Here is an 18,355-nt window from a genome sequence, read left to right as displayed (position 1 = left end):
TGGTAGACGATTGTGGTAGGCGGTGAATGTTGGTGGTGGACAGTGGGGTGGTGATGGACGGTTTTGGTGGGTGGTGGACTGTGATGGTGGCCGACAGTGGGTGGTGGTGGTGATGAACGGTTATGGTGGGTGGTGGTGGTGGTGATGGGTGGTGGTGGTGGTGGTGGCGGACGGTGGGTGGTTGTGGTAAATGGTTGTGGTGGGTGGTGGTGGTGGCGCCGAACGGTGGGTGGTGGTGGCGGCGGACGGTGGGTGGTGGTGATGGACGGTTTTGGTGGGTGGTGGACGGTGATGGTGGCCGACAGTGGGTGGTGGTGGTGATGAACGGTTATGGTGGGTGGTGGTGGGTGGTTGTGGTAGATGGTTGTGGTGGGTGGTTGTGGTAGATGGTTATGGTGGGTGGTGGGTGGTTGTGGTAGATGGATGGTGGTGGTGATGGATGGTGGTGGTGATGGGTGGTTGTGTTAGATGGTTGTGGTGGGTGGTGGCGCCGAACGGTGGGTGGTGGTGGCGGCGGACGGTGGGTGGTGGTGATGGACGGTTTTGGTGGGTGGTGGACGGTGATGGTGGCTGACAGTGGGTGGTGGTGGCGGCGGACGGTGGGTGGTGGTGATAGACGGTTTTGGTGGGTGGTGGACGGTGATGGTGGCCGACAGTAGGTGGTGGTGGTGATGAACGGTTATGGTGGGTGGTGGTGATGGACGGTGGTGGTGATAGGTGGTGGTGGTGGTGGTGGTGATGGACGGTTTTGGTGGGTGGTGGACGGTGATGGTGGCCGACAGAGGGTGGTGGTGGTGATGAACGGTTATGGTGGGTGGTGGTGGTGATGGGTGGTGGTGGTGGTGGTGGTGGCGGACGGTGGGTGCTTGTGGTAGATGGTTGTAGCGGGTGGTGGTGGTGGTGCTGAACGGTGGGTGGTGGTGGCGGCGGACGGTGGGTGGTGGTGGCGGCGGACGGTGAGTGGTGGTGGCAGCGGACGGTGGGTGGTGGTGGCGGCGGATGGTGGTGGTAGTGGACGGTGGTTGTGGCCGACGGGGGTGGTAGTGGTGGCAGACGGTGGGTGGTGGTGGCGAACGGTGGTGGTGGGTGGTGGTAGTGGACGGTGGTTGTGGTCGACGGGGTGGTGGTGGTGGCGGCGGCGGACGGTGGCGGTGGCGGCGGCGGCGGCGGACGGTGAGTGGTGGTGGACGGTGGTGGTGGGTGGGGGTGTTGGTAGGATGTTAAAAAGTGTGAAGAAGTTTGAAGAAGTGTGAAGATGGTTGATATTAGCTTATTTTTTAAGACCATAAAAGCTGTTTTCAGATCTTTTTATTTTTTTAAACAAATTGTCTTCAGAAGCTTATGTTTGCGCACCCACAGACATAAGACTCTTGCAGATGTTTGAAGCAAAAACAAACAAAACCTTAGTGTTTTTCCTTGCAATCTTCATCGACAAGAAACAAGAGAATAAAGAAAACCACCTTTTTATCTTTCTCTTATCACCTGATCATCAATCACCGTTCCCCAATAACCAGACACACCTCGATCGGAAACCAACTTGTTCTTGTATTTTCGCTACACGAACAACGTACACGCTGCCTGATCCGATCGCCAACTCCTAACTCCTTAGACGCCGATCTCAATTAACTCGAGTATCGATTTCTTGACCTTAACTAACATGTTGTGGTCGCATTGTATAAACCAAAACTAATTTTGCTAGGCCCTATTCACACTTTCTTATTATAATAGAAAGTTCTTAATTTCTTTTAATTCTGCCAGTATCACACTTTCTTATTATAATCGAAAGTTCTTAATTTTTTTTAATTCTGCCAATATCACTCGTTTTCTCATCATCTTCTTGTAATTGTAATGCAAACTCTAGTCGCCAAACTACCTCCTCCATTGCAGGTCGCTGACTCCCTTCCTCAAGCAAACATTTACTTGTTACATGTTCAAACTTTCTCAAACTCTCAGGTGCGATCTCACCACTCAGTTTTGGATCAATAATTTCTTGTATGGTTCCCTTTTGATTGCAAATCTTGCCCCATTCTACCAAACTCACTTGCTCGTCTCTCAACCCCACATCAATAACAGGTCTTGCACACAACACTTCGAGAAGAACCACTCCAAATGAGTACACATCCGACTTCTTCGTGAGTTGTTGTGTCCAACAATATTCAGGGTCAGCATACCCCAAGCTACCCTTCACCACCGTATCAACATGTGTTTCTAACTGATCTTCATGGCCTAGCTTTGACAAACCAAAATCAGACAACTTAGCCACCCAATCGTCATCTAATAAGATATTTGTGGACTTGACATCACCATGAATTATTGCACGTGGTCCACCCGAGTGGAGATATTGCAACCCTTTGGCCACGCCAATGCATATGTCGAGACGTGTTTTCCATGACAGAGGAGGGTTGTTTGTGCTGTAGAGATGTTCACGTAGAGTCCCGTGCGCCATGTAATCATATACCAGTATCATCTCTTCCTCATCGTCACAGTATCCAATCAGGGACACTAGATTCACATGGCGTAGTTTTGACAACATCTCGATTTCTGTACAGAATTCTTGAAAACCTTGTCTAGATGATGAGTCGAGTCGCTTGATTGCAACAATTGTTGGAGCCTTGTTCATGTACCCCTTGTACACCTTACCAAATCCCCCGTTGCCTATGACAAAACTGTCATTAAATTCATTGGTAGCAGCTTTCAATTCTTTAAGTGAAAAACGATGGCATTTAGATGATAACATGTCGGCGGCGACACCAAAATGTTTGACTCGCCTTCCTCTGCAAACAACTACAATAACTAAAATAAAAAACAAGACTAATCCATGCTCAACTCCAATTATCACGACACATGGAGTTTTCTCTTTGTTCCCTTTTGCAGGTTTAATACTAAGTTCTGGGTTTGGGCTAGCAAGACTTCTATTCATGCTTAGCTTGAAGACTTCCAAACCGTTCAAATAAGCATCACCATATAGTTCAGACCAGAGCTTAGGATGCATGGCTACCCGCAAATCTTGCTTGCTTCGGGAGTGATTAGGATCCTCGACATATATAAGGTAATCCTTAAATACAGGATACCCGCTTCCGTTAGTCCAACTGAATAAATCAACCTCCACCTCAGCAGTTTGATTATTAATGGAAATTGTAAAGAAAACCTGACTGGGTTTTTGGTAGTATGTTATAAAGTTGCAAAAATGGAGCCGAAGCATGTAATAAAATCCAGAATCAACCGGAAGTATCCAAGTCAAATTGTACTTGTCCGCCTCATCGCCCATACTCCGTTGTGTTTGATAAACTAGCTCAGGTGCGGTGTATTTGGGTGTCTCCTAGCTATACATGATCGGACTATGATAAACCTGCGTTAACACATTCGCTTCTCCATGTATGTATTCACCATCTTGATCCCATGACCGATACATGCCAGTATCGTCGTAAACGTGTATCTGTCTCCCACCTATGTTTAGCCTGTAAATATTTTCAAGTACCGTGTTGTTATCAACAACAGGTCCGTTAAGTATCCCAAGATACTTGAGGCTGTTAGCCTCAAAATACAGATGAAGAGGCATTGAAATGATTTCAATACCATTGATGAAGGCATATGAGTTAGGGGATGGAGTAAACATAACGTTTAGGGGTTGTCCATCATTTACATTGATAAGGAATTCTTTGACAAAGCAGGGCGCCTACGCTCTGCGCGTCTTTTGCAAAAACGATAGGGTTAAGAAAGCACTGAAGTTGGTTAAAAGAGAGTAGCCATTGGATGACACAGAGAAAAAAGATTGCTCGGTGTTAAAATCGGAGTAGGTGGCAGGATAGAAATGTAAACGGAGGAATTTGGGACCTGGGGAGACCCAAAATGTGTAGGTAAAAGAAGAAGAAGAGTAAAAAAATCGAGCGGTGGAGTAAGGGACTAGGGGAACGGAAGACACTAGGCCTTGGTGGGCGATGGTGGATGAGAAGGAGGTGGTGCTAATGTTAGAAGGCACAAATCTTAATTTTTCATCACCGACCCATCCTTGGTTCACTTTGGACTCTGAACCACAGTTTATAAATATAACATCATTGGGTCTGTATGGTTGTGCGGTGGTGGTAAGGGTGTAGAAGAGCAGAAAAAAGAATGGTAAGCCGAAGGTAAACATGATGGTTGAATAGCATCAATCCTTCGGGCTAGATAATTGATTAATGTTATTTTATATATTTTGATAGCATGTGACTGGTATATTGCTTTATTAAGATAACAGTAGACTTGGAAAGTCTTCGTCTTTGCTGGTCTTGTGCGTTAGAAATGGGCAATTGATTGTGTGGCTACGGATTAAACATTGAAGTGGTCTAAAATTAAAACATACACTTTCATATAAAATAAATAAATAAAATAAAGAATATATTTGTTCTATATTAAAATAGTTATAGGAATGACACGATGGTAATTTACCAAAAAACAAAACAAAATATTAAAATTAAGATGTACAATCAATTTAATTTTGATGTACAAGTGTTTAATACGGTAATATACCAAGAAAAAGTATTAAAATTAAGATGTACAATCAATTTAATTTTGGTGTACAAGTGTTTAATCCATATTTGAATAAATATTTTTCAGGCTTAACAAATATTTGATACCGATCGATTACCTCTATAAGAGCATATTTGGGTAAACGGGTAATCGATCGGTATCATATAAGAGCATCTTCAATGTATTTCTTTCAGACCTCTCTCTCTCTCTCTTTCTCTCTCTCTCTCTCTCTCTCTCTCTCTATATATATATATATATATATATATGTCATGTTAGAACATTCACAGCTCATGCCCTAAAAATATGTGAGGGTTTGGCAAATTATAGAATGCGATTGTGAATAGAGAACAGAGAAAATGTTATAGGTGAAATCAAGGTTGTAAAAGTCGCTAGGCGGTCGACTGGGGAGTTGGGGGTACTCGGCCTTAGTCGGTGAGTACTCGGCCTTAGTCGGAGAGTACTCGGGGATGGCTCACTGAGAACTCGGCCTAGGCGGGGATTACTCGGGGATTACTCGTTGAGTACTCGGCGCCTAGGTGCGATTTTTACAACCATGGGTGAAATTTAAATTTATGGTTTCACTGTTCATACCATATATTATTTTAATATAATATGAAAGTAGTTGTGAGTGAATGAAAAAAATGATGATATAGGTATAAAAATGTATTATTTAATTGAAAGAAGACAGAAAATGTAATGATTTTTAGTGTAATTAAAAAAATATTAAGTTTATATATATGTATGTGCGTGAGAAGGAGGTGTGGCCCACATGATCGTCTGCTCCACGGTTTGCAAAGACAAACCCACCCGTCAGACTGTAGCTTCACAACATGGCTTGTCCATCCGCCTTCTAGACCTTGGGACGTGACTAAGCAATTACCCATACTTCCACTTACAAGCACCCTTATTAAAAGAAATAAATAATAATAATCATAATAATCTATACAATATAATAAATAAAGGTTTTTCAATGCCGCTTGGCATCACACAAGATAGCTTGTTACAAAATTTTCCTACTTCTCTCTTTTATTAAATACATTTATCTTTTTATTAATAGTAGTTATATATTTTTTTTTTGGATATTTCTGATATCCTAAATGCTTTTGAAAGTTGTTCTTTAAATTTTTTTATAATTATATTTTTTCAAAATTCGGATATCCGTTTGGATATCCGAAGCTGAAAATTCTGATATCCAAACTTCGGGATATCCAAAATTTCGAATTCAGATTCAGATAGTGAAATTCACTACTATCCGCAATGTTCGGATATCTGAAACTCCATATATCCGACTTTGAACACCCCTGCTCACTCATACATGCAAACGCTTTGCATCAAATCCTCAAACCTTGAGAGATTTACAGTTTAAATCGATTATTGGGAGTAGGAATCAATCAAATGGTAAATGTATTGCACTTGTTTTGGGTTACATTCGAGAAAGGGTGAAGAATAGTCGGCCTAGGGTTCAAATCGAGACTTCAAGAGGTATTTTTTTGGCATTATTATATTCGCTAATGATGATAATCAACAGACTGATCCATGTTTTGAAGGTGTAATCAGTGTTTGAAGAGGCCCAATTGAAGCTGCCCGGGTCTGATCGAAGAGTCGTTTTCAACTTTCCAATAGTCTCACAATTCTTGGGTGTTCTTGTGAAGGTTTTGATATAGTGAATTAGGTTTAAGTTGTTGAAATTTTAAGATGGAATGAGATTTAGGGTTTGGATGTGACTTTTGATGCTTGTATAACCATATCTGAATTTTTGATGTATTTTTTATATTGAATTCATACTGATATAGGTTTTTGAAAATTTTTATTGGTTTGAAATGAGGTTTATATTTGTTTGAAGTAATTTATAGTAGTATTATTTGATAGATTGTTTCATTTTGTTTTTCCTTTGGACAGTTATGTAGGGATCCCCGTTGTGGCTGCTTATGTTGGTTTCTATGAAATTTGTGGTCCAACGAAATTGGGTTTGTTTCAGCAACTGAGGGTGCAGTTAGTCAGTTTATTGGGCATTTTGCTAAGTTTTCATGATGTTTTGCTGTTGGGAGTGTGATGCAAGAAGATCAACAAATCCACAAGACAAGTAGACCACTTTTGGCACGAAGACTCCACAAGCCTAACATGGCTTGATCAACAACCAACATGTCATTTATGTGGCATTCGGGAGCTTCACAAATTTTGACCAGGTGGAGTTAGAAGAGCTGGCTCTAGGACTTGAGGATACCATAATGCCATTCTTGTGGGTTGCTAGACCTGGAACAAGCGGCAGTATAAACTATGTGTATCAAAGTGATTACATGGAGAGAATAGGCACCCGTGGGAAAGTGATCAGCTGGGCACCTCAACAAGGGGTCCTAAACCATCGGTCAGTGGCTTGCTTCATGACTCATTGTGGTTGGAACTCTACAATGGAATGTGTAAGAAATGACATTCTTTTCTTGTAGTGGCCATACGTTTCCGATCGGTTTTTTAATAAAACATACATATGTGATATTTGGAAAACTGGCGTGGGTTTGAACAAAGATGAGAGAGGTATTGTCACACGAGGAGAAATTAAGGGTAAAGTGGAGCATTTGCTTAGCAACCACATAGTCAAAGAAAATGCCTTGAATTTGCAAGAAAGAGTGCGATCAGGAAATTCCTATAATAAAAATCTTAAGAATTTTTTTGATTGGGAAAGGAGGGGATATCTATGCTAGTGTGAATGAAACATACAAATGATAATGCTCAACCTTAAGATTTTCAATGTTTACATGCAGTTCAAAAAGGCAGAATGATTTTTAAAATAATTCAAATGTTTATAAGATGTCTATTAAGACCGTGTTAGAGATGGCCAGTCTCCCAAGAATAATAGAGAAGAACAAGGACTTGAGACAATTTTTTTCTTTCTGATAACTTTTATTCCAAATAAACGAGTACTTATAGGAAAAGAAAACTTAAGCAACAAGAAACAAATCTTTAAACCAAAAAAACAAAATTCAAATAACTTAAAATATGGAAAGTAAATAATCTGCTTGATCTCTTGGAATCATTCAGATTTGATTGCATCATATTTGTAAACGAGCTGGTAAATGATGGGCCCGTTTCGGTCTTCGATTCTGGTCCTGCGATGCATGTTCTTCCTGGGCTGGTCAACCACATCAGATGGGCCTGCAGTTGCTGAATTCATCATATCAATATCCCCCTCTTCGAAAACGGCCTTGTCCGCAAGGCTGGTAGTAGGAGCAAGTAAATCGTAGGGAGCGGTACATTATCAGACAGCCAATCCCCTTTACAAGGACGAAGTAAAGACACATGAAAAACCGGATGAATTTGGGCGCCTATCGGTAAAGCAAGCCTATAATCCACATTGCCAATACGTTCCACAACCGTAAAAGGACCATAGTACCTGCGACTCAACTTCTCAACAGCCCTATTAGCAACAGTCTTCTAGCGGTACATGCAAAGTTTCAACAAAAACCGGTCTCCGACATTAAACTATATCTTGGCGATGTTTATTAGCTTGATCTGTCATTCGCTGACGAGTTTTCTTGAGAGCTGCCTTGAGTCATCAATTGCCTTTGGTTTTGAATCAGATCGAGTGTAATGCGGAATGCAGGGCGGGGGTCGCCCGTAAAGAGCTTGAAATGGCGACAACTCGATAGCGCTATGGTAAGAAGAATTATACCAAAATTCAGCTAAGAAGAGAAACTTAGTCCACCGTTTGGGTTCATCACAAGAGAAACAACGAAGCAAGCACGTTTGTTTATTTCCAAGGTACGATTGACGATCTCCGTTTAACCATTGGTCTGGGGTGGTAAGCTGTAGAATGAAGCAAGCACGTACCAATGGCTTTAAAAAGTTCGGTCCAAAACCAACTAAAGGAAAAGAGGATCCCGGTCAGACAAAATACTCTTTGGTAACCCATGCAGCTTGTATACATTATCCATAAAGATGGTTGCTAAATATTGTGTAATGCGATGGTAAGGCGAAAAAATAAGCAAACTTGGAGAATCTGTCCACAATAACCCAAATGGCGGTTTTTCCGTTCGATGGTGGCAAGCTTGTAATAATATCCATGGAAATATCCTCCCAAATTTGGTTAGGAATGGGAAGCGGTTGTAAGAGACCATACGGGTTTTTGGTAGAGTATTTCGTTTGTTGACAAACATGGCACTCAGAAACGAAACGAGTAACCTCTGAGCGCAAATTGGACCAAGAAAAGTTAGAGTTCATACATTTAGGTGCTGTTTGTTTTTGCAGACATAAACTGTCTGCAAGCTGATTTCATCTGTTTTCATGTCTGCAACTGAAGATGTGGTCTGAAGATCTGCAAGCTGAAAATATAAGACTGTTTGTTTTTATAAGCTGATACTGTCTGCATAACTGTCAAACTTATCTCACAAGATAGAAGTCATTTATTCAAGTTACATCTAGTTTTTAGTCTTTGCTTGCCATGCCGATTTGGTTTTGGTGGGTGGTGGAAGGTGGTGGTGGTGGATGGTGGTAGTGGCGGCGGACGGTGGGTAGTGGCGGTGGATGGTGGTGGTGGACAATGGGTGGTGGTGATGGATGGTTTTGGTTGGTGGTGGACGGTGGTGGTGATGGATGGTGGTGGTGGGTGATGGATGGTGGTGGTGGTGATGGATGGTGGTGGTGATGGATGGTGGGTGGTGGACGGTGGTGGTGATGGATGGTGGTGGTGGTGGCGGACGGTGGTGGTGATGGATGGTGGTGGTGGTGGCGGACGGCGGTGGTGATGGATGGTGGGTGGTGGACGGTGGTGGTGATGGATGGTGGGTGGTGGACGGTGGTGGTGGCGGTGATGGATGGTGGTGGTGGTGGCGGTGATGGATGGTGGTGGTGGTGGGTGATGGATGGTGGTGGTGGCGGTGATGGATGGTGGTGGTGGTGGCAGACGGTGGTGGTGATGGATGGTGGGTGGTGGACGGTGGTGGTGATGGATGGTGGGTGGTGGACGGTGGTGGTGGCGGTGGATGGTGGTGGACGGTGGCGGCGGGGTACGGGGGTGGTGGTGGCGGCGTACGGTGGGTGGTGGTGTTGGCGGACGGTGGTAGGAGCAGTGGATGAGAGGGTGGCTGCAAAGGGAGAAGAGTAGGGTTTTTTTGTGAAGATGTTTTAAGCAAGATTTCCTTGCTTTTCTTTTAAGATGAAAGAAGATAACTTCAGATCTGTTTTAAGAAAAAAAACAAACAGTCTTCAAGGGTAATGTCTGCGCGCCTGCAGACATTAGCTCCCTTGAAGATGTTTGAAGAAAAAACAAACACCCCCTTAATCATGCCAGTGATGCCCGAGTGGCCCCCAAATGTACTTGAATGGAACTCATGTAGCAACTTGAGGCGAAGAGTCGGCAATTCCGGAATAAGTAGACGTTGGTTGTGATAAACCAAGCCATCATGAATTGTGTAACAAGGGTCTATAGACTCAAGGAGATCTGTGAATAATTTCCGGCCAACAAAGGATGTGGAATAATAATCACGTAGCTCATGTAACCAAGGAAAAACCGGGGTGGAAACGGTAAGCATGTGAAGGGTGTCAATACGGCTCAAAGCATCTGCGACTTTATTTTCTTTTCCCGGTTTATAATGAATTTCGAAATCATACCCAAGTAACTTACTTGCCCATTTATGTTGTTCTGTAGTTTGAATAACTTGCGTCAATAGGTGGCGAAGACTTCTTTGGTTGGTAAATACACGACAACGACAACCCAGTAAATAATGACGCCACTTTTTAACCGATTCGGTAATCGCGAAGAGTTCCCGTATATACGCCGATACAGCCAACATTTTCTTATTAAGCTTCTTTATAAAGAAAGCAATAGGCTTGTCCTTTTGAGAAAGAACAACTCCTATACCGAAATCGGAAGCATCTGTCGTAACATCGAAGATTTGCGAAAAAACTGGTAGGGAGAGAGTTGGAAGGTTGATCATGGTCGTTTTTAAAAGCTCAAAGGCATGTTGGGCGTCTGTGGACCAAGTAAATTTGCGGTTGTGATGCAATAAATCAGTTAACGGGCTTGCAACAGTGGAATACCTTTGCACGAAACGACGATAGTAGCCGGTGAGACCAAGAAAACCGCGAAGCGCTGTTTGAGTCGTGGGAATCGGCCAAGATTGAATAGCCTCGATTTTGGCAATATCAGTCGTCACATCGTTAGAGGAGATAACATGCCCTAAATATTGGACTTCCAGAACGCCAAAAACACATTTAGACAACTTGGCGTAACACTGATGAGCAGATAAAGTGGTGAAAATTTGAGAAAGGTGTTTTAAATGCTCGGTACGTGTTTTGCTATAGACCGATATATTATCGAAAAAGACAAGGACAAAACGTCTCAGATTATCCCGAAAAAGATCATTAATGGAAGCTTGGAAAGTGGATGGTGCATTGGATAGGCCAAACGGCATGACCAAAAACTCATAGTGCCATCGATAGTTCGAAAAGCGGTTTTGTGTGTATCTAATGGTGTAACCCGTAGCTGATGGTACCCAACACGTAAGTCAAGTTTTGAGAAAAACGAGGCGACATGAAGTTCATCGAGGAGGGCGTCCACAGTGGGAATAGGAAAACGGTCCCGGGTTGTGATAGCGTTAAGAGCACGATAGTCAACACAAAAACACCAAATCTCGTCCTTCTTGCGAACCAGGAGGACCGGAGAAGAGTATGGGCTCGTACTTGGCTTAATGACACCCTCAACCAGCATTTCTTTGATGAGTTTGGTCATGATATCTTTTTGATAGTGTGGATATCGGTACGGCCGAACATTGACAGGTTTGCTATTTGGAAGGAGGTGAATGTGAAGGTCTTGAGGGCGGGGTGGGGGAAGTGTAGTAGGGGTCTGGAAGATGTGAGAAAATTGTTGTAGCAAGACTTCAATAGATGGATCCGTATGTGTAGGGGTGATTGTTTCAGGATGTGGTATGTTGTGTTGAAAAATCAATGTGTGCATGGAAGCAATAACACCTTTTGATATCATGGAATGAATGGTTGTCGGTGTAACCGACGCGGCGAGTGGTTCCCCTGTCAAGGTAAGGTGTTGGTTGTGATGATGGAATGAAATCGAGGGAAGCGAGTAATCGGCAGTGATGCGACCCAAGGAACTTAGCCATGCAACACCCAAAACCACATCTGCACCTTCAATGGGCAAGATGTAAAACGGAATGTCAAATGTTTGTTTTGCCAATGTGACATGAACATGTTGACAATAGCCTACACAATGGAGTAGAGCACCGTTACCTATCATTACGGAGAAAGGTGGAATAGTGTCGACCGAAAGTTGTAAGAAGGTGGCGATCCTTGGTTGAATGATGTTTTTTGTGCTCCCAGAGTCTACTAAGACGGTCACCAGGTGTCCCGCAATAAACCCCGTTAGTTGTAGGGTTTTAGGCGAGGTTAGACCATGGATGGCGGCTGGTGATAGCGAAAGAAATAGTGGATGGGTTGCACCATTAGTAGGTGGGTCGGGTATGCTTGCTGTGTCGGGTGTATCGTCGGATAGGTCAAATAATGGTTGTTCGGTTGGTGGGTTTTCGTAGTCGACAAGCAAATGAAATTACGGTGGGTTACACTTGTTACCAGGGTGGTATTTGTCTGGGCATCGAAAACACAAACCGGCCGCTCAGTGTTCCTAAATAGCCTCCGGGGTGAGACGGTTTACCGGTAAGGTGGTGGCGGTGGGTGTCAAAAGGATGGGTGTGGTAGTTGGTTTGGAGGCGACTGTTGTGGAGGATGATTGTGTAACGGCAGTGGTAGGACGGTATAGTGGAGTGGGTTTTGAACGATAACGTTGGTCATTGAGTTTATCCTCAAGCAACCTAGCCAATACAATGGCTTGGTGAAGTGTTTGGGGACAAAGTATAGCAAGTTCCTGTTGTATATCTTTCCGAAGACCGGAGAGAAAACAATCAAGGAGGACATCCGCCGATAAACCTACTATGCAATTGCTTGGTCGTTCAAACTCGGTGACATACGCGATGACCGTGGTAGTCTGGCGAAGTTTAAACAAGGCTAGGGCTGTGCAACGGTTCAGAACCGCGAGAACCGAACCGGAACTGGAATCGAACCGGAACCGAAAATGAGTGAAAAATAGAACGGAACCGGAACCTATTATAGTAAACCGGTTCGGTTCCAGAACCGCTAAAGCCGGTTCTGGCTAGAACCGGTTCGATCATTTATTTATCAAACGAGTTATGCAAAGTTTGCAAAATGCAAAACAAGTTTATACAATTATATGTCTTCTTTCATAGTAAAACTAATTTAGATTACAACATGAACATCCGTTATATTTTTTATTAAAACCTAAGTGTTGAAGTTAAATATATCATTAGCAACGATAGATTAATGGAAGATCATATCATTTTATATCAAATTACCTTGATAGCTTAGATCAAAATTGATCATGGTTGCTAGTTCTTGAACGTAAAGAAAGAAGATTTGAATTAAAAAAATGATTGAATGGACGCCGGTTAATAAGTTACTCTATAAAAAATGGGGATTGGTAAATTTATTTAAAACATTTTGAATATTCCGGTTCTTCGGTTCCAAGTCTAGAACCGCCGGTTTTACCCGGAACCGAACCGGGAACCGTTTAATGCAAATTCTAAGAACCGAGAACCGAACCGGTACATACATTAGCGGTTCTGAGGCACCGGTTCAGTTCCGATTCCTCGGTTCTGACGGTTCCGAACCGTTTTTTGCTCACCCCTAAACAAGGCTGACCGGTGATTTTCATAGAAGAAGGGTCCGAAACGTAGTTCAAGTTGGCGAGTAAAAGCTTCCCACGTGGTGAGAAGATGATTATTTGAGAGGTACTTATACCAACTTAGCAGGGTGTCGCCCGAGACACTAAACGCAACCATGGTGAGGCGATTAGCCGGGGAAATATTGCAGAACCTGAAGTATTGCTCAGCTTGAAAGAGCCAATCCAAGGGGTTGGTGCCATCAAAGGTTAGAAGAAAAAGCGTAGGTGTTCGGGGCTGGAAATCGTTCGTTTGTGGTGGAGGTTTGGCGTCAGTTCTGTTAATGGCAGTGAGGATGAGGTTGGTTTGCTCGGTTTGAGCCTGGAGTTGGGCGGTGAGGGTTTCAAAACAGAGTTTGTTTTCTTGGGTGGCGGTAGAGATGCCTCTCCGAGGGCGGCGACTTTCTCCTCCAGTGTTGGGTCACGGCGGGGAGGCATCGAGCAAGGCGATGAAAGCACCAATTGTTAAGATCGTGTTCGAGATGGTCAGTCTCCCAAGAATAATAGAGAAGAAGAGCAAGGACTTGAGACAATTTTTTTCTTTCTGATAACTTTTATTTCAAATAAACGAGTACTTATAGGAAAAGAAAACTTAAGCAACAAGAAACAAATCTTTAAACCAAAAAAACGAAATTCAAATAACTTAAAATATGGAAAGCAAATAATCTGCTTGATCTCTTGGAATCATTCAGATTTGATTGCATCATATCTGTAAACGAGCTGGTAAACGATGGGCCCGTTTCGGTCTTTGATTCTGGTCCTGCGATGTATGTTCTTCCTGGGCCTGGTCAACCACATCAGATGGGCCTGCAGTTGTTGAATTCATCATATCAATGTCAATGTTAGCAAACCTACAGCCGTGTGTACATATATCATTGTTAACGAAGCTCATACCTCATGGCCCCATTGAGCTACTGCCGGTACCCAATGGTGAACTCAAATTTTTCTAGACCATGGAAAATTTTAAGGGTTAGTTGTTTATCTTGCATAATATTTTTCTATATCCAGGTCCGTCGTGTTGGTTCAGGTGATCAACATGACAAAGAGATAAAAACCAAACTTTCTGTCCAGCCTTTTATCTTGAGAAATCGTTCCTACATATTCAAATTTTCCTTATTTTACAAATTTAAACTCAATGAACAAACAAGTTAAATTCAAGCTAACACTAAACTAATATTCCAAAGTATGCTAAAATATTTTTTTTTAAATTTAATAGTTTAGAAAAAGTAAAAAATAATCAAATAATAAAGTAAATAATCTAATCTTCTTTCAATAATCTAATCAGATAATTAAAAATCTAGCAATTAATCAAATTATAAAGTACATATTTGAGAAAATTAAAGTTTTCAAAAATTACATGAACTGAGAATTTGCAATCTGATTAGAATCGGATTAGAAACTTGGGATAGTAGAGCTCGGTTAGAATTGGATGATTGTGTTCCTTATAATAACCATTGTCATAGTGTCATTTTCTGCGGTAAAGACTTGTAATTAAGTGAAGTTGATAATTTGTTAGCTATTATAGTTTGTTTACGTGTATAAGTTTAAAAATAAGTTGGACCCAGTTTTTGTAATAAAACGTGGATTCAAGTTTAAGAATATATGAATGTTACATTCAAGAGTCGAGGACACTACCTATTTTATTATTATCACAATTATTATTAATATATCTTAAGTCAGTAACTGAAAAATGGCTTAGAAATAAGGAAATGAAAATCACGTGTCTTAATGATTTTGAGATTAAATCATAGGATGGAAAACATTTGATGAATTTTAGCATGCTATCAATTTTGTTACTGGCCTAGAAATTTTTGTAATTGGGTCGGAAATTTTTAAAAGACAGTTGTCTCTTATTAAATATTAAAATTTTCGATCGAGTAGTCAGGTAAGTTCACGTGATTAATAAAACCAAATTTTCTGGCTAACTTTTTATTTTTACAAATCACTCAAAAACATTCATAAGTTTCAAGCTACTATAATAAAATATTCCAAAATAGGCTAAAGTAACTTATAAAAATTAAATCATATAGCATAGTAGCAATTAATCAACTAATTGAGCAAATAATTTGTTTATCTAGTCAAATTATCAATAATTTGGCTATTATTTAATAATCCAGCAAATATTCGAGAAAAAGTTTTTGAAGAATACATGAATTGAGGTTTTGCAGCCTGTTTAGAATCAAATTCAAGACTTGGGATAGTGGAGCCAGGTTTGAATCGGATGTGTGTTCTCTATTTACTCATGTTCATCTTGTGGTTAAGACAGTTAATTAGAAAATGGTGCTTTTTTCCTTTATTAGGTAGATTTCGTAATTGCTATTTATGGGTTAAATGGTGTTCGAGCATATTTGTTTAAAGTGGTTATTTGGTAATTTGGGTTTAATTTTAATTTTTAGGGTCTAAGTTATTATATAAAGAGGACCAAAAATATAAAAGATGAGAATAATTTGTAATCACACAAAAGAACTTCTAAAAAAATTTAAAAAATAAATAAATAAAAAATCATAACTCAAAATTTAATAAAAAAACGAAAAAAACAAAAACATAAAAATGTTTCCACCGTCTTTCTCGTTCTCATAAAAAAAGCACAATGATAAGTGAAAAAAGTCGTTGTGTCTTTTTGTTTATCATTGTGTTTTGTGTTTATTTCGTCATTGATTGTGTCTTTTTTTTCTTTGACATTGTGTTTTTTTTTCCTTTAACATTGTGTCTTTTTTTTCTTTATATTGTGTTATATTACTCAACATTGTGCTATATTTTGTTCTGAATTGTGTTAAATTTTGCAATCTATTATGTCTTTCTTTCGTATAATTGTGTCTTTTGTTCACTTTTGTCATTGTGTCTTTTCGTCAAAAAATTTATGTATTTTTTATTATTTTGTTAACGAGAATGATGGTGGAAACATTTTAGCTTTTTAATTTATTTTTATTTTTATTTATATTTTGAGTTATGATTTTTTTATTATTTTTTTTAATTTATTTTTAAGGGATATTTTTTATGGTTATAAATCCTTCTCACAGTTCTCATTTTTGTCTCCCATTGTGTTTTAACTTTACCCTTAATTTTTAATGTACAGTTTAAAACAAATTTATTTGTTTAGTTGTGTAAGATGAGCTTATTTGTTTAATTGATTTAAATGGACTTAGATGATTAGTATTTGTAAACTAGCTAGTTTATAATAGGTTATGTAAGTATATTTTTAATACTTTAAAATCTTGAATAATTTCTCTTAGAGTCGTCATTAAATTTTCGTCTTATGTACCCATCCGCCAAACTAGGGTTGCGTATCAATCTATCAATGCCATAACAATTTATGTTTTTTTATTTTTCTTGTTTTCCTCATAATTCTTTCCAAGAAATTCAGAGCATCCGTGATTTGGGTATTATAGGGGCTAGAGGCGGACTCACATAGAACCTATCAGGGTCTCGGGACACTAATATTTTTTAAAAATTACTTAGAGTCGGTATATTAAATTCTGTAAGGACCCCATAAAAATTAATTCTTGGAACCCATACTATTAAGGCTGAACTGGTCTAGTAGAAAGTATGGATGGAATGGGTCGGTTTAGGTATTCCCAAACCCATACCCGGTAATAAAAGTCCATCCCAAACCCGTCGGGTTTTAATCGGGAAATTACCCGTCTGGTTTCGGGTTTTCCCATCGGATTTTGGGTTTCCTATCGGGTTTTGATAAAATACCCATCGAGTATACCCTGCTCAAAATCATAAAGATAAAATATCTTAAATAATTAACATAAATAAGTTTTGAAAAATAATATTTTTGGAATATAGTGTGTGTGTGTGTATATAATAAGCTATAACATGTACATCGGTATATGATCGGGTAAATGGGTTGAGGTTATCGGGTAATCGGGTATATTAGAAATCCCAAACCCGTGAAAAATTTTAAACTAATCCCAAACTCGTCCCAAACCCTAATGGGTCGGGTATTACCCGTCCCATTTATGTCGGGTTTCGATTTCCATCGGGTTCGGGTTTCATTGTCATCCCTAGTGCTCCTTTGAGAGGTTGCAAGTTCAAGCCTCATTATACTTTGTTTTTTTTATATCCTAGTCAATATTAGTTAGGGTATTTGTGTTTTTCGTTAGTTTCTCCCATATAGTCATTGTCACCATGCAACATATATATGGTAAGTTGGTAACATGGGTTTTGCATATTCTTTTACTATTTATCTTGCTTATGTATATTATAATTAATAATTTATTTGTGTTATAGTTAGTTTTTCATGTTTGATCATGTATGTAAGATCATATATATAGCTTACGTTTATGTTTTTCGGGTATGAATAAAAATGAATTAAAAGTCTATATTCTATCTAGTTTCTAATCTAGATTCTTTCTACTCACTCGTTTCCGATGACACCATAATTTCGTGTTATATTATGGTCATCGCCTCGACCCGACCCGAATAACGACCGACCCGAAAATTTTGTTAACTTAAAAAATTGGGACCCTATTGGCAAAAAATTCTGGGTCCACCACTGATATGGGAGAATAAGGCCTCTACATCATTCCCTGGCTTTATGGGGCATTCTAAGGGCATGACATTTTTACAAGAAAACCTTATATGGCTTGAAGTGATAATGATTGAATGGACATTAACAATTACACGTTTTTTTAACAAAAAAAGAGTGATGATCATGTGACGGAAAATGCCTCTTAAGGAGCATAGCGTATTACCTAAGGCTCCATTAAGCAAAACCGCGATAATTTCAAGATCCATCATCATAAATAGAATTCAAACACACCATTAAGCAAACTCAAAATAAAACTAAAATAAATAAATTACAAAAACAAGTTCCAACAACAGCTGAAATTAATGAGAATTAATTGGAACAACTAACCCGAGCAAAAAGTCATAATTTGGTATATTGTAAATGGCGGAACTTGAAAAATTATATTTGGGGTTTCGAAAATTTTACATTAATTATAACTTTATAAATATAAACCAACTAATTTTTTTTAATAAAAAAAGACCATAAATCCAAAAAAAATAGCATTTTCTGACACATAAACGAAAAAAGAAGAAAACGTTCAACTGAGCCCGACGACCTTTAAGGTCTTTAAATTCATCGATTATTGATTTCAAATC

At 40.0% G+C, this 18,355-nt stretch overlaps 1 pseudogene; it reads right to left on the bottom strand.

Annotated features, from left to right (window-relative positions):
- Positions 1–1,789: 1,789 nt before the first annotated feature.
- LOC143597091 (receptor-like protein kinase FERONIA pseudogene) lies at positions 1,790–3,268 on the bottom strand (annotated as a pseudogene).
- Between the last annotated feature and the right edge of the window lie 15,087 nt (positions 3,269–18,355).

This window comes from Bidens hawaiensis, unplaced genomic scaffold (assembly GCF_021521415.1).
Source record: "Bidens hawaiensis isolate Kalapana, Puna unplaced genomic scaffold, B.hawaiensis_p1.1 tig00001758_1, whole genome shotgun sequence".
Lineage (NCBI taxonomy): Eukaryota > Viridiplantae > Streptophyta > Magnoliopsida > Asterales > Asteraceae > Bidens > Bidens hawaiensis.
The sequence above is the reverse complement of the archived record's forward strand: the minus strand, read 5'-3'. Positions and strand labels throughout refer to the sequence as shown.